An 18,393-nucleotide genomic window follows, 5' to 3' on the forward strand; every position below is an offset into this window, starting at 1 on the left:
GGGATTATATTTCTCAGCTTCTGTGGTTGGCAATACTACATAAACACTTTTATAGACAATTGTTTAGAAAAATGAACTTTATCCATAAACACTGTGTGAGAGGAAATAGGGAGCTTGAGATTTGTCCTTCCTTTAGATTTGGCCATAGGTGTCTCTGGTATGGGCTAATATTAATCTGAATGTATTATTTGTCATGAATTGTGAGAGTGAGTTTCAGGTAACTTGTGAATAATGCCATATTTGAGAATCACCTTCACCACAGTAGAAATTACAAGTTGTGACATAAATTAGAGTCATCATGAAGACCCCTGAACATTAAATATGTTGAAAATGCAAGGGTTAGACAGGAGGCTATTGAATTCCAGAACAATGGTATGTCTCACACTGATATCTGCTAGATAAATGCACACTTCTACTGCCTGCTCCTTTCTCATTTGTTTCCACCTAGGATATTGAAAAATATAACCTCTATATCTACAAGTAAAAATCTATGGTGTTTTCTCTGATTGCTCTATTTCTGATACATCGTATCTTTCTAGAAAATCCTTTCACAGTTATTTAAAATACATCTAGAAAATAACTGACCCTGGTATTCTTGAGACACACATTACATTTCACTTTGGCTATTTATTATGAAAGTTTTTAAAATAATGCTTGAACTTGTGCTTATCTAGTAATAACCTATGGGATTCATACCTTTTTTTTTTAAAGACAGAAGTTGGAAATGAGGAATGCATACATAGAATTTTGGTACAAAACAAAACATCAGAAGGCGTCACATTGAGTATCCATGAATCTATGAGGTTTTAAATTTGATTAAACACAAGAAAAAGACCAGTACAAGTGCAGTAGGACATAAGAGTGTCTTGTGACTCTCTAGGCCTACCAAATGGAATCAGGATAGACATAGGCAAACTGTTCATAAAAGGTAAGTTGTTTAGAAAACAGTGCCAGTCTTACTTTGTCTCAAGCTTATCACCTCTGTATTGGTTTGATGGGAAATCTACAAGATCACCAGGCATAAAATGAACAGAGTTCCCAGCTATATGGCTGAAACTTGGTTCAGGATGAAGGAATAACTTCATATTACTGCATGATTGGGCAGAAAAAGTAGAATTGACATAATATGTGGACAATTTTTGAGATTCTAGCAGGAAATTCCAAGGAAAACAGAGGATTTAAGTTTAATCATTGTACTTAAAGTCAATACTAAAATATGATGCTCTTGTAGTTATTTATTTAAAGCAATTATTCCATTTTTAAAAATATATTGTACTTTTTACTAAACCCACAGATAAACCCTTTCAGCTTCTGCATGAGGATATGAGTTTACTGTGCCCTAAAGTAAAATATTATTCAGAATGCTTCAGTCTCTGAGAAGGCAACAAAATTAATGTTACATCTTAAATTTATTTATCTTGTCCATTCTTATTAAAATTTGTCTAGTTCTAAATTATGACATTGGTGTCTTATTAAAATGCAGTGCTCACTAGTGTCACTGTAGTCATGGTATGCGACAGATACACTGTTAGGTCTATCTTTTATTTAAAGTTCCTTTATTATATTCATGTATGTTGTACATGAGCTGGCATTTATTATGATAAAATATGGCAGATACAAATTGGTCAGTTTAATTAGCAGATATATTTGTCAGCACTCTCTTGCTAATATCTTCAGATGATACTCAAACTACACTGAGCCAGAAAGTCCCAAACTATCTCCCATACTGAAATTGAATTTTAGGATAAAACAAGGAATTCTGTCTTTGTGATGTGTTCTTCCACTAAGATGTTTCCATTCCCACTTAACCTCTTCAAATTAAACACGTGTGACTGACATTATATCATGCCAATGATAAGAAACTTATAAATTTCCTGTCATGATCTTAGAAGGGTTAAATATTTCCTACAGTGGTTGTTTGCAGGAAGGAAGAATTGAAAGTGGATGCTTATGCCTGTGCCATCAAGACTAGTAGGAAGAAAATAACTTTTCCTGAATGTTTCATCCCAATAACTCCCACGAGTGACTCCAGGCACATAAACACAAAAAAACAGAAAGCCACAACAATATTTTAGAAACTCTGTAAGCATAATAACTGTAAAGATTTTTGACCAGGATTTGGAAAATGTGGTTTTTGGGTTGTAACCTATAACAATATTGGTATTTTTCAATAGACTATAAACCTTTTAAGACCAATAAAATAATTGCAATTATTAAGGATGCCATGAATAAACCAGTAACAATCTGGGTATGTTAGGAGTTCTGGATACTGCTCTTCTTTTTTCTTAGTATAATTTATATTTCCTTACACGTAATCTATCACCTTCTACTCTGGCTATGTAACTGTCTCCTCCCCCCCCAGTGGGACTGATATAACTCATTGTTCAATTTTGATAGCTACATTGCAAGCTCCTTTGTCTCCTGCCAACTGGCTCAGATGTATACCTGTCCCTCTGTCACTCTCACTGCCCTCCCAGCTTGTGATAGCCCAACTCAAGCTATCCAGACAGTGGCTGATTAGGTAGCCTGCTGTCCTCTAATCCCCACTTGCGTCCAGGTCAGTGCAGTTATGAAGCAGCAAATGATCCTTCACAGCTCTAATGTTGGCTGTGGCCCAGGATGCTGCTGTTATTGGTTTTATCCTGCCACTTAATACATCAAATATGATTTAAAGTTGACATTGACAAAACAGCTTAAGAAGCTTTATGTGGTTACACTCATGACTGACAATAGTTATCAGAACTACTATGTTCTGGTGAAAATGAGAAGCAAACAGTGAATCTTTAGATACTTGGATTTTATCTTATCTTTTCTTGTTCCAGAAGAAAACAGTGTCAACTCCAAAGTTATCAGTGTCTATGTTCACTGAAGACGCAGCTTATATTATGGAGGTGTGAAAAAGTTGAATGCATCATGAACACATGGTAGAATGGACTACATGACTTGTACTATAATGTAAAAATGAAAACAAAAGTGTGAAGAGTAGATGTAGTCTTATGAGATTATAGAGTACTCGTGAGAATATAGAGTAGTAAAGAAATAGATATTCCAGTACAGATACTACAATATAATTGTAGACAATTTAATTGTCTACAATGAATTATATATAATAATATGGACATCTCTAAAGCATAATGGACTGGTAGGAAACCATGTCTAAATGATACTCCAATTATTGAATCCAGAAAACTGAATGATAGAAAAAAGAAAACATTTACAAAGCATTACAATAGGTAGATAGATGAGAGATAGATGATAGATAGATAGATAGATAGATAGATAGATAGATATGTTCATGAAGAATTGTAAATTGCATACTTGATATTGTTGGAAATATGCATATATACTGTTCTCTAGGATGACGGTGGGGGCATTAATTTAGCATGTACTATGTCTATGAAAGAATTAGTGTGGTTGTTTTATGCACAAGCATAGCTTCAGTGAGCAGAAAAGGAGAGCTTAGAAAAGTTCAAGAGCCTTCCAAAACACAGTTCTGGAAAGTGTTTCCTTAGAAATGGAAAGAGATAGGTATAGGCTGTGTTCACTTCTTTCAGATTTATGAGTCTAAATTGTTTTTCTATTTTAGCAAGAATAGCTTTCTCTTCATTGTTTTTCACATAGAAGACATAGCTTTCATCAACTACTGGGCTTCCGTGTTATAGATTTCAGCAAAAACAGTTTCTTTGTGCTAATTTTAGATTCCTCTAAGAGAGCATATATTTACCCTGTGTATGTTGACTTCTGGTGGAATGAACTGTATAGCCTAGAAGTATGCATTCACCTAAGGTATGAACATTATTTTTTGGTTCCTCCATTTGGACTAGGAAGGTAGGGATTTTTATATGTTACATATACCCCATAGCTCAAATGGATAATTTAAAGGCCTTAAATTATAAACATGGATTATGGCAATGACAGAATTTCTATTTGATAACCTAGGAAACATTTAATCATACAAGATATCAACTAAAAATGATTATCATTTTATTTATCTATCCAAACGAGAGAATAGTAGCGATGATTCTCTAATTCCTCCATTCATCTCAGATTTGATAGCTCTTAAATCACACAAATGGAATTGTTTTTGTTTCTGTGTCAATGTCATTTCTTATGAAGAATAATTTAGTTCTCTTCCTAACTAAAACAATGTGATCTTTAGATTTATATATTGACAACAGTTTAACAGACATTTTAGATGCTCTAAAACATATGGAGTACTGTGAACATACTAAGTTCATATTAATTCAAATCAGTGTGTAGCAGTAGAAATTCAATCTGTTGATTTTTAATTGTAAGCCTAGCAATACATGAACTACATTTATATTTCGGATACACAAGGAACCACATCATCATAACCTGAAGGTTCCTTGACAATTAGGTTAATATCAGAACAAACAAAAAAAATGAGAAATTAAATGCTTATAGGTAACTATTATGTAATGCTTGTATTTTACACAAAAAATATACAAAGAAATAGTATTCCTATCATTTTTTGCCTTGCTTATTGAATTTTCAAGATACTTTTCTTTTAGAAGAAAATTTGGCCACCTACAGAATTATTGAATTAAGTTCTTACAACACAAGTTTTATTGTTAAAGAAATTTCCACCAGAAAGTACTCTTGGCACTTGTGTTCTATTGATATGTTTGTCTTAGGTAGACACTGGGCGAGAACCTATTAACTGCGACTGCGGTAAGGAAAGATAATCAAGTAGTGCTTCTGACTCCAAAGTACTGTGAGATTTTGAAAAAAACAGTTTTTGTTTATCCACAGGAAATCAAGAAGTTGAATTAAAAATTATTGTCTCATTCAAAGTTTCTTTAATTTAGCTTTCATGTTTTTCACGTTTAAAATATGGTAATGCTAAAACAATCAATTCTGTAGCATAAAAATCCATCTTCATTTCTACTTCTGATAAAATATAAAAAATAACTGAAAATACAAAGTTATCAACACAAAGTAAACTTAGTAAACATATACAAAGTGAAGAATGAGAATAGAAAACATCTCTGAACAAAGGTGGATAAGACATGGGTTGCGTGTATAAAATTGTTACAGAAAGCAGAAATAAACAGCTAGTAACAAGATGACTAGATTCACAGCTAAGACTAAGGCATCAGACATGCTGACCTTTTGGACAAGCAAAGGGCTAAGTTGAAAGAAACAGCACTAAGTTGAAAGAAACAGCATAAGTTGAACAGAGAAAATGACTAGAGTATCATCATAGCTACTCCACTCCAACAGTGGCCTACATCAACGTAATAGAATTTATTCTAATGTAGGCTGCAGTTGATTTTGAATGGCTTCCAGGGTGTGGGGAAGATAGAACATAGAGAGTGAAGTAGCAGCAGCTGTATTCTATGTTCTGTCTTTCAGTAATCCTGACACTAGCAATCCTAAATCAAATCCTTCTGAGACAGCTCTACTACATTAACGTGTCAAAGCAAAGGTCAGACTGAAACTAAAGAGAAAGGTGGTGACAACTTTGGTCAAATTATTTTGTTTTGTTTTGTTTTGTTTTGTTTTACTGCTCCAGTCGATGGAAGGGGACTTTATTTGGTCCCGGGGTCACAGGCTAGGTACGGCCCCAGTTTTATTTGACCTTCTTCTTGGGGCGCAAGTTGTTGGTATGGCCGCACTTCTTCTTGCGGCAGTTGACTGCACAGGGGTGCAGGCGTGAGTAGCACTTGCAGCAGATCATCTTGTCACAGTTGTACTTCTGGGCAAGCTGACGAAGGGATGGCTCGATGATGCCACCGCGCAGGCGCAGCACCAGGTGCAGGGTGGATTCTTTCTGGATGTTGTAGTAGGACAGAGTGCGGCCATCCTCCAGCTGTTTACCAGCGAATATCAGCCTCTGCTGGTCAGGTGGGATGCCTTCCTTGTCTTGGATCTTGGCCTTGACGTTTTCAATGGTGTCACTGGGCTCGACCTCAAGAGTGATGGTCTTGCCCATCAGGGTCTTCACGAAGATCTGCATGTTGGCGTCTGCCTCTCGGCCGCCTCGTTGAAGAGAAAGAGGACTGGTCAAATTATTTTGATTGAAGATTACTGAGTGTCCTTTTCAACAGCATACTAAATACAAAATAAAAACTAGCACCAGGATTCTTGATATATTTTATATAGTTGTAGATATCAGGAATCACTGTGATAAAGTGATTTTACTTTTGGAGCAGGAGATAAATAATTACTCCAATTATATATAAAGTTATGGCATATGTTAAGGTAGCTTTTCACTCACATTTTTTAACATTAATATTTATACAACTATTGAAAATACCTATCAATAGGATCTATGAAACCAACTATATCAGTCTCACATGGTTCCTGGATATCCCATAATGTCTCAAATGCTGAAGGAATCCTCCTCCACAAGGCACCACTGGGAGTGGTAGAACCTTTAGGAGACAGCACTTAGTGGGAGATTTTTAGATCATTGAGTCATTCCCTGGAAGAGGATTGTAGCTATTTCTATCTCACACCGTACTTGAAGCTGGAAGACTGGGACCAGGGAAACAACTTGATCAAAATTTACTAAAGTTTTTCTATTCTGTCACTGAGACAAGTGTACCTCAACAACAATGAAGGGAAGTAAGATAGCACCTTGTCACCTATTGACAAGGATACTAAATATTTATTGGAGTCACTCGATATCCCAATTGGATTTCAGTGTCTATACTTTTAAAACTCATATAATTTTGATGACCATTTCATTGTATAATATGGAAGACACACAGTCACCCCACTACATTTCACAATTTTAATTACTCTTATTGTATTCAGCATTCTGTCTCCATTACATCACTGAAAGTACCATCTTCTAGGTTGTTCTGTAGATAAGGTCATACCTTCATTTCCCTTAACATATAAGCAGTACTATGACTCACAAATTTAATACAATCTATTCATTTAACTCCAGGAGGGCCTGTGTTCTTGTTCCTGCCTCTTCTTATCTCCCAGGCTTCTTTGTTTACACTCCTTTCTGTGTTTATCTAGCTCATCTTGTGGCTCAGTACTACTCTCACATATATATGCCAGGCCAAACCTTGCTCAGTCTCAGGCACCTACAGCCATTGTTTTATTCCATCACACTGGGATGGTGGCAGGAGCCTTGGACTTAACATATTTCCCAAACTGAACTGTCTCTGTCCTTATCTGTATTATCAGCTATTTAATGGCAACTGTAAAGGATCCTATTTTGAAGTATGTGTTCTACTTAGACTGTTCTTCTCTTTATGAGCATGTTCTCTCATGAATGACAGACATTCTACTGAAAACTTAAGACCTCATTTTATCTGTCTGATTCTTCATATATTGTTCTTTTATTCTGATATACTAACCATTTTCAACATACTTTATATTTCTATATTTGTAACACTGACTTTTAATTTCTGTATTCCTCCACTAGAAAGTAAACTCCATACTGAGATGTACTTTGGTTTGATTAAGTTTCAAAAGATGTTCAAAGACATTTGTTAAATGAATGAATGACATGATCTTTAATCCCAAGAAGCTTACAATCCACTTGGGAAATAAATTATATGTTAGAACAAAAAACAAATTTCTGCCAGCCTGAAAGAGACTGTGCCAAATGATAACTAAGTAGAGCAGACCCAAAGTGCTCAGGCATCATTTTCTAAGGATTTAGAAGACTGGGCTCAATTTGAATAATTCATTCCAGGAGAAAATTGATCATAGTCTACAGAAGTAAAGATGGGAGTAAAACATTTCAGATGACAGCAGTTTAAGGCCTCAATGACATTTCTTATTGTAATTTAAGGGAAAGCTGTTTGTTGAACACACACACACACACACACACACATACACACACACAAATTTATTCCAACTAGACTTCTCTTTCTTCTTTGTCTGTCGAATACATAAACAATGTCCCACTAACAGGTCTATTGGTTAATGCATATGTGACATATGTTATTAGGTCTTAGGGGAGGGCTGCCCAGAAAGCTAGGAGAAATCCATCTCTAAGCCCCATTTCAGATGAGATCTTTTTTTTTTTTCTTGTCAGAAAAAGCAAAATCAGGAGGGGGAGTAAAACGAATCAGTTACTTAGAAACAAAAGAAAAAAATAAAAGTGGGCCAAGGGAAAAGCTTTTAGCAAATGTGAAAAAAAGTCATGCTGGCACCGATGATGGGCCACTTAGTACTGATTATTTCTAATGGAGCAAAGAAGACAAGCAGGCACTTGGAGACACAGGCAGGATTCTTCTCAAAGAGGCCCTCAGCTTGCCAACTGTCACTGTGACTTGGGACTTGGACTGACTTTCTGCTAATACATCTTACCTTCTCCACGAGCTGATACTGGGCACAGATTATGAGATCAAACAGTTTATCTTCAGCTTCTTTTTAGTAAGAATTTTTTGACAAGTCAGCTGGACTAAATTGAATCAGAAATGGATACATCATTCAGTTTCCCACAAATCCTTACCTATCCTCTTTCATGAACTTCAGGAAGTCTGATTTTCCCTTGGTCAAACAGCAGACGATGGGGGTCTGACCATTTAGACAGACAAATATACTAGTGACTTTCTAGTATAGTTCCTTTATTACTACATTTTGAATCTTGGCTATTCAGTAATGATTAGAAAACTATTGTGGTTTTAAAAGTTGCATCCCAATATCAGGGTTGATCCTATATTGGCCCTGTTTTAGTTACTGTTCTATTACTGTGAAAACTATGACTTAGCCAACTTATAAAAGGAACCACTTTCCTGGCAAGGCTGGTCTTGCCTACAGTTTTAAAGGGTTAGTTTATAGTCATTATAGGAGAGAGTATGGAAAGCTTAAATTTCTGATCTGTTTCTCCAGCAGTATGCAGAAAAAGATAAATAGTGGTTTTGTCTCGAACCTTTGGAATCTCAACCCTCCCCCACCAAGTGACAAATCTACCTCAACAAGTACACACTTTCTTTTTTTCTTTTTGCCCCCACCCACCCACCCACTCCCACATCCCCACTCCCACCTCCCCACCCACAAGTCCCCCCACACTGGGGCATCCAGCCTTAATTAGACCAAGGACTTCCTCTCCCACCTATGCCCAACAAAGCCATCCTCCCCTACATATACAGCTGGAGCCATGGGTCTCTCCCTGTGTGTTCCCAGGTTGGTGGTTTAGACCCTGGGAGCTCTGGTTGGTTGATATTGTTGCTCTCCCCATGGGACCACAAACACTTTCAGCTCCTTCAGTCTTCTCTCTTACTCCTCCATTGGGAATCCCATGATCAGTTCAATAGTTAGCTGTGAGCATCTGCCTCTATATATGTCAGGGTCTGGCAGACCTCTAAGGAGACAGCTATATCAGGCTCCTGTAAGCATGCACTTCCTGGCATCCACATCAGCATCTACCTTTGGTGACTGCACATGGGATGGATACCCAGGTGAGACAGTCTCCAGACAACCCCTTCTTCACACACTTTCTAATCCTTACTACACAGTCAACCATCTGGGAACCAAACATTCAGACATAGAAGCATATGGAGGACATTTTCACTCTGTCCACAGTATACCCTAAATTGCTTTCATATTGCCTTCATAACAGCAAACTTGAAGTCGTATAGCTCTCCCAGGCAGTCTAACAGAAGACTGAATCAACTCATGAAACATTCATGGCAGATCTCTCTCTCTCTCTCTCCCTCCCTCCCTCCCTCCCTCCCTTCCTCCCTCCCTCCCTCCCTTCCTCTCTCCCTCTCTCCCTCCCTCTCTCTCTCTCTCTCTCTCTCTCTCTCTCTCTCTCTCTCTTGCCTCTTGCAATGGTTCGTTTGTTTATTTATTATCTTTAATCATTTTTTTACAGTCCAGTTACTAGCCCCCTCCCGTTCTGCCCTTCTTCAACAGTTCTGCATCCCATTCCTTGCCTCCTGTCTGCAAGAGGATATCCCCATACCCTCACAGCTTCCACACTTAGCCAGGACTCCCCACTCCCTGAGGCTTCAAGTCTCTCAAGAGACAGGTGCATCTTCCCTCACTGAGGCCAGTCCTCTGCAGTATATGTGTCAAGAGCCTCAGACCACCTAGTGTATGCTGTCTGATTGATACATAAGTATCTGAGAGATCTTGGGGGTCCAGTTAGTTGAGGCTGCTGGTAGGTCACCCTCCTCCTCATGTTCTTCCAGCATTTCCATAATTAAACTACAAGGGTCCCCAACTTCAATACAATGGTTGGGTGTAAGTATCTGCATCTGACTATTTCAGCTGCTTTTTGGGCCTCTTGGAGGGCAACTATGCTAGGCTCTTTGTAAGAACACCATACCATCAGTAATAGTATTGGGCCTTGGAGATTCCCCTTGAGCTGGATTCCAATTTGGGCAGGTCACTGGACCTCCTTTCCCTCTGTCTCTTCTCCATTTTTGTAGCTGCCGTTCTTTCAGACAGGAACAATTCTGGGTCAGAGTTTTTGACTGTGGGATGGCAACCTCACCCCTCCAATTGATGCCCTGTGTTTCTTCTGGAAGTGGACTCTATAAGATCCCTCTCCCCACTGTTGGTCATTTTACTTAAGGTCCCTCCCCTACTGTTGTGGGAGTCTCTTACCTCCCAGGTCTATGTAATTGTATTTCCTTCCTTTATTTAGCTACATAATGGCAGACATCAGTTTCTCAGTGTTACATTATAGTTTTTTGTTTTTGTTTTTGTTTGTTAATGCTGAAACTAGTTTGATTTTCCTGATTCTGCATGGAAGAACATAAATCTTGCTCATGTCTTAGATATTTCATGAAGTTTCCGATTTTTTATTAACTTGTGTAGCCTAAAATCACATGGGCATCCAAAGGGGTAGACAGCAATCTTGAGTTTGCATCATATGGGAGAATAGAGGTTAAAAACCAACAACCTTATGTATAGCTTCTACTTGAGTATTTACTGGAGCTACTTATTAACAAGTAAACAATTCTTATGTTGTAGTAAATGTTAGTCATTACTTATAATGAAAATCATTAGGATTTTATATATAACTCAAAACTACCATGGTTAAAGGTATACATATACAATAGCTACACCAGAGATTTTAGAAAAAGCCAAACAAAGATGCCAAGTCCTATGTGATTTTAAATGAATTACAGGACTACTTTATTTTTCCATTTTCTGTAACTCCTCAAATCATTAATAAGAGGTCAGATATAAAATGTATACAGCTTCTGAAACAGTATATTTATGCTACTTTCTTACTTATCTGTTTTTATATAAGTCCCTGAAGTCATTATTGAGAGTAAATATAAATGAAAGAACTTAGTGCTTCTAGAAAAGAGAATGATTATAGGAATTATCACTATAATCAATCCCTTCAATCTTCTCTAAAGATAGTAATATTTTCACAAAACAGAATTGCTATCTCAAACAGGAAATATATGAAATTACATGTCAATTAACAATCTTTATAGCTTCAGTTTATCAAGTAAATTTATTAATTCATCCTTTGCATCAAGAATGATGAATATGATGTATGGTAGGCTCATATCTCTTAAAAACTGTGAAATACTTTAGTGGCAATTTTTATAATCATTTCCCATAAAAATCAAAAGTAAGCAAACATGTTTTAACACAGTTATGAGGCACCAGGGTTCTAAGATTTCTGATGATCTAACATAGTTTGTGACACTCTGGAGAATCTGTATTAATATACTGATCATGTTGTCCCTGGTTTTACTTATGTCCTTTACTTTTGTGGAGGACCTGGAATAATGAGAGGTATTGATTAAGTGCTTAACAGAAGTTTATACCTGAAGTAAATATAGTTACTCTTATTCCAATCCCAATGTCTTGGATCTCAAGTTTCTTAGTGTCCAAGCTAATATATCTAAGCCAAATACATCTGTAGGCTGTCTCTTATATATGTGCATTCAATCAGCAAAAATTCTTAGGAACATACTTCTAGAAGTTCTCAATCTTCATCAGAGATTATGACTTCAGGAGTCATTTAGGTATGCTGAACGTATTGTGATGTTAGATTTACCAGTAAGATCTTGTAGGTAGATCAAGAAATGCTGTTAAACATCTTGTAATATACATACCAGTTCACATAGCCCATACTCACTTGGGTTCAGTCCAAATATTGGTTATGCTGAGAATCTGTGGTCTAAGCACAGATATCTGTGATGTACTTTACACATCACTGTCTTGTATAATGCTGCTTCTGGTACTGGATTCCTTATGAGCTAGTTCCTAAGATTTATAGTCTATCCATTTAGGTATATTATCCATGGCTGAACTGTTCTTTGCTAGTCCATTTGTTGTATGGCAGGGATTATTCATCCTTTGCTCAAAACTGCTGAATGGGTTGTATAAGGCACATGAAGCATCTTCATGCCGACAGGAGGCTGCTTCAGATATAATCTTTATCTTCTGTAAAGCTAGAGATGCTATATACCATTTACTCATTTCTGCTTATCTCTTATTTTTTCCTGGCTCTAGTTTCTTATGTCTCATAAAACAAATCTTGGTGAAAGTACTCTTGTATTGGAGAAAACTTTAGGTCATCAAAAGTGAATGCGGTGTAGAAGTTGCAAGACTACATCAAGTTATTACCTCTATTTAATACATTCTGGATGTCTTAGCATTTTGCTATCTCAAGATCCCTTTTGCAGAGACAGGCATTGATAGACTAGATACTGGGCTCTTGTATAGTATCAGCTATCTATGTTTAAAGACACATGTTTGTTTGTTATTATCCCTTTCTTCTTCCTTATTCATATCTGTTGTAAAGAAAGAGTTATCCAGAAGAATGAAAGCATTGGATTGACCAGTTTTCGGTTGAATCCTAATTGTGGCATTTGTTAGCATTTTCTTCAGTTTCTTGATGTCATAAAGACTTATTTCATATTTGTGTATATGAAGTCAATGTAAGAGTTGTCATTAAAAAAAAGTACAGCAACCAACACTAAGCAGACATGACAAGCATAAAGAACTACAAGGCTTAGAGGCTCAAACAATTTTCTTTTTAAAAATCAGCTTTGCAGATGAGAGCATAGTAGTGCTTCTGGGGGCACTTGTTAGAAGTCTAGGACACACCAGCATGGACAGACAGACCAAGAGAAATTCAGGAACTAGTGAACTGATGGAGAAGAGAAATCAAACAAAAAACAGAAAACAAAACAAAACAAAAACACTCTTGGAGTGGCTAGAAGATACTAGCATACAATAGGGAGCCTCAGCACCAGTCGCTCCACCATTCTTCCCCATACAGCTGATAACAACTTTGAAAGCAGGAACACCTGATACACATACACAGCACATAGATGTCCATTTTTCACAAGCCATCTAGAGATCACATGCAGAGAAGCACTGGAAGCAGGGAGCATGTATAAGCTTAGCCTGAATCAGAATGACTAAGACCAAAATCTCAAACTATAGCACATGATGTTGAAGATGTGGAGAATGTGAAACACTCCAGCATAGCTGCTGGAATTGTAAACTTGTATAACAACTCAGGAAATCAATTTGGAAATTTCTCAGAAAATCGGAAATAGTTCTACTTCAAGATCCAGTTATATCACTCCCGGGCATATACCCAAAAACTGTTCTGCCATATTACAAGGACACATGCTCTACTATGTTCATAGCAAATTTATTTGTAAAATCCAGAAACTAGAAATAACCTAGATGTCACTCAGTTGAACAATGGAAACAGAAAATGTGGTTCATTTACATAATGGAATACTATTCACCTATTAAAAAAAGGGGTCTGATGAATTTTGCAGACAAATAGAACTAGAAAATGTCACTCTGATTGAGGTAACCCAGACCCAATAGAACTTACATGGCATGTACTCACTGATAAGTGGATATTAGCCCTAAATTCCTGAATTCCCATTATATACTTCACAGACCCAAAGAAGTTAAACAAGAAGGAAGTTCCAAGTGTTGATGTTTAAAACACACTTAGAATAGGGAACAAAATAGCTATAGAAGGCAGATGGAGGGAAGAGCGTGGGTGGAAGAAAGGAGGGGCAGGATCAGATGTGCAGAGAGGCAGGAGAGAGATGCAGAGTGCCATGAGAATGAATGGATATCTGTAGCAACCAGGGGTGGAAGCATTGGAGGAATCTCTAGGAAGTTCCAGAGACCTGAGATGGGGCAGGCCCTCAACAGTCAATTTGAGTGACTTTTGCCAAGGAGCCTAACATTAGAGACTAGGAAGCAGAAGAGGCCAAAACCTGTAGAGGTTACCAACACACCCACAAAATTTTTGAACCCAAATTTGTGCCGTCTAAAAGAAATGCATGTACAAAAATGGAGCAGAGACTGAAGGAATGGCCATCCGACCACAGGCCCAATTTGAAACCTATCCTACTGACAAACACCAGTTCCTGACATTTTTAATGATACTCTATTATGCTTGCAGACAGGAACCTAGCATAACTGTCCTCTGAGAGTGTCTACCCAGCAGGTGACTAAAACAGATTCAGATAGCCTCAGCCAAACACCGGACAGAGGTCAGTGATTCTTAAGGAAAAGTTGAAGGAAGGACTGAAGGCCATGAAACATAGGAGAATCCAACAGGAGGACCAACAGAGTCAAATATCCCGGACCTATGGGAGCTCTCAGAGACTGAGCCACCAACCAAAGATCACACACAGGCTTAAATGAGGCCCAGGGCACATACATAGTAGATATGCAGCTACAATTAGAGAGGAGGCTCTCCCTAACACCATAGCCTGACTGTGGTATCCATTTCCCAACAAGGCTGCCTTGTCTTGCTTCAGAGAAAGATAGTGTGCCTATCCTGGTAGAGACTAGGTAGGAGGGTTACCCAGAGGGGCCCACGCCCTCTCAGAAGAAAAGAGAGGGGGGATGGGAAGACAGTCTCTGTGAGGGGAAATCAAGGAAGGGGGCAATGTTTGATGCAAATATATTAATTAATTAAAAAATAGAGTTATCATTAAAAGAGAAAAACAAACATGTATTAACTGCTCAGAATATAACTGGCCTGTAGCCATTGTATTAAGTTTTGCTTTGACCATTACTGGCATCTATCTTTCATGGATTATCTCTTTCAACCCATAATTTTTTGAATAATTTCTTTTCTAAAATATATTTTATCTTTCTGCCTTTCTATCTAATCCTGGTTGAAAGTTGGAAACTTTATTTAGATTTTACTTTGTAAAGCATTACAAAGTAGATCACTTCTCTGTGTTAGGTTATTGGGAATGAAAATCATAGAGGAACACTCCTCCATTGTTGGTGGGATTGCAAGCTGGTACAATCATTCTGGAAATCAATCCTCAGAAAATTAGAAATAGATTTACCTGATGTCTCAACTATACAACTCTTGGGCATATACCCAAAAGATTCTCCAGCATGCAACAGGGGCACACATGCCACTGTGTTCTTAGCAGCCTTATTTTTGATAGCCAGAAGTTGGAAACAAACCAGATGTTCCACAACAGATGAATAGATATAGAAAATGTGGTTCATTTAATCAATGGAATACTACTTAGCTATTAAGAATGATTACATCATGGGTTTTGCAGGCAAATGGATTGAACTAGATAATGTTTTCCTGAATGAGGTAACTCAGTCCCAAAAGGACATGTATGATATCTGCTTGCTAATAAGTGGATATTAGCCAAAAGAAGTACAGAATAATCAGGATACAATTCACAGAACTCAAGAATGTTAACAAGCTAAAGGGCCCAAGTAAGGATTCCTCAATTGCATTTGGGAGGGAAAAGAAAGCAATCACATGTGGCAGAGGGAGGGAGGGACTTGGATGGAAGAGGGGACAGGGAAGGGAAAAGGGGAACATGGTCAGTTATTGAGAGGAGGAACAGGACTAAAGCCCCAAGGGCCAGCAGAAACAATGCAAACAGGCAAACTCTGGAAGTAGGAGGTTGGGGGATCACTCTAGAATGTACCAGAGACCTGGAAGGTCCAAGACTCACAGGACTCAAAGGGGATAAAATGACATATAGCTGGGAGAGAGAACATGTAGAGTACACCTCCAGTAGAAAGACATTACATCAAGTCGAGGGAGGGGGTTGCCATCTCACAAGTCAAAACTCTGAGCCAGAATTCTTCATGTCTGAAAGAATTGCAGGGACAAAAATGGAGAAGAGACTGAGAAAAAGCAGGCCCAGTGACAGGCTCGAATTGGAATCCAGCTCAAGGGGAGACTCTAAGACTTGACACAATTACAGATGCTATGGTGTACTTACAGATCGGACCCTAGCATGGCTGCCCTCTGAGAGACCCAACAAGCAGCTGAAAGAGTCAGATGCAGATACTTATACCCAACCGATGGACAGAAGCTGGTTACCCCTTTGGTTGAATTATAGAAAAACTGGAAGAACCTGAGGAGTAGGACAATCCCATAGGAAGACCAGTAGTCTTAACTAACCTGAACCACAAAGATCTCTCAGACACTGTGCTACCAACCAGACACCAGACACCAGCTGATATGAGGTCCCCACACATATAATATGTATTATAAAAATAATAATCAATTATATAAGATGCATAGTATCTAATTTAGTAGAGAGACTAAGGGGAGAAAAGACACGGGTGAGGAAGATTTAAAAATGAAATGGGAAGCCAGTGGGAGAAATAAGGTATTGTTTAATAGTAAAGAAAACCAGTCTGCCCATGACCTCTGCTTAGCCATCAACTTCTGTGGTTGTGGTTTGCTCTTTGCTGTAGTCTCTGGCTTTTGTCAGCAGTGCAAACGCTATGGCATGAAGTGTGTTACATTATCTTTGCACCCTTATATCTTAATACATCATGTGTGATTGTCTTTGAGTTTTGGCATTTTATTTAACATTCATACATGCATATACAGTGTCTTGATCAAATCCATCAAATCTTCACTTTACTCGATATCATTTTACCACTTACCCTTCTAACTTCATGTGCTCTCTTATTTGATTTATTTATTTTAAAATACACTGTTATCTGTTATCTGTATGTACATCAGTAAAGAGGACATTTATAGAACCACAGGTGCCTCTTAGTATCTGTATCGTTGAAGAAAATGAGTTTTCCCCTCTACCAGCATCCATCAACTGCTAACAACTATGATAGGCTGGAACTTTAGGAGACCCTTCTTCATCTATGCAAGTAATTTAGTTGGCTTGCTCTTGTGAAACTCCTGTGCCTAAGTCCCAGTCATGAGAACTATGTTATCATGTTCAGTAAATACTATTTAGATGTAGACACCTACTTCCTCTGGCTCCTATAATCTTTCCTCCCGTTTTTTCATGATAATCCTTGAATTTTGGGGAAGGAGAAAAAAATGTAGATATCTCATTTACATATGAGCACTCTACAGTTTCTTATTGTCTTAATGTTGAAAATATACTTCTTAAAGTATGCTTCAACATTACATTGCAGGAGTGATCCTTACTTGGTTTTCCAATAGTATTTTAAGGGATTTTGTAAAATTGGCATCATTTGTCATTTTTGTTTTCTAGGTATGCCAGTTATTTATCTCTCTGACCTTTGGCCATATTTTGAGAAAGATAAATAGAGTTTGTCATTTATTATTGTATAATTAATAGAGTAATTAAGATGCAGTGTTCAGATTTCAAGTGCTGACTTAATTTTCTTTTTAATGCCAAGCCAATTAGCTGAACTGGATAAAAAGTTCACTGAGAAGATGGAAAGGAAGATTTTTAAAAACTGTTTGATTAACCAGTGAAGAGCAGTATCATCACAATTAGCACTGTGAAAAAAATTATTTGAAAATTAAATAAAATCTACTTATAAAATTTTACAAAATAGTTATAAAGTGTGAACTCAATGTATAGGAATTCTAAGTCTTGAATTTATATTTGACAATTTCTGCTGCACATAAGCTGAATAATCTTTCTTCATACTTAAAAATTAGTACAAAATTATTGTACATTTATTTATTTGGGCATTATAACACATAGAGGTCACACAAAAACATTTGTCAGTCAGTTCTTTCTTTCTACCACATAATTTCTGGGTCTTGAGCTCATGGTGTCAGGTATGTCAGCAAGTGCTTTTATGTATTGAATTATCACATAACTCATTCACACTATTTTAAGTTGTTGAAAAACAAGAGTATTTAACAGAATTGAAGTCATTTAGTATGGAAGTTTAGATGATCAAAATAAGTATTTTATAAAAGTGATTGACAATTTAGCCAATGTCAAGTGATTATAAAAACAACCATTCTTATTTTACCTAAAATTCATAGTTGAATTAACTAAGGATACCAGTATGTGGTGTATTAACAGTGATCCCATAATACTAATTATTTAAAAATGTAAAATGTCTGTATTTGTCAAAATCATATAGATCAAAAATTATTAACTTATGGTTACTCAATAACCTATGACCTTAAAAGAAGTTACTGTACAACACCTCTTGCTTGTCACATTATAAACTGGACATAATGTGTTTTAGCTAAACCTTCTTAGC

The 18,393-nt window shown here is 37.2% G+C and overlaps 1 protein-coding gene and 1 pseudogene across 2 annotated transcripts in view; both read right to left on the minus strand.

The window, feature by feature from the left end:
- Nucleotides 1–18,393, minus strand: part of Grik2 (glutamate ionotropic receptor kainate type subunit 2) — a 657,422-nt gene that overhangs the window by 402,110 nt on the left and 236,919 nt on the right. The gene's annotated exons all lie outside the window — the stretch shown is intronic.
- On the minus strand, nt 5,529–6,007 carry LOC114626272 (annotated as a pseudogene).

The sequence above is a fragment of the Grammomys surdaster genome, unplaced genomic scaffold (genome assembly GCF_004785775.1).
Source record: "Grammomys surdaster isolate TR1022 unplaced genomic scaffold, NIH_TR_1.0 232, whole genome shotgun sequence".
Classification (NCBI taxonomy): Eukaryota; Metazoa; Chordata; class Mammalia; order Rodentia; family Muridae; genus Grammomys; species Grammomys surdaster.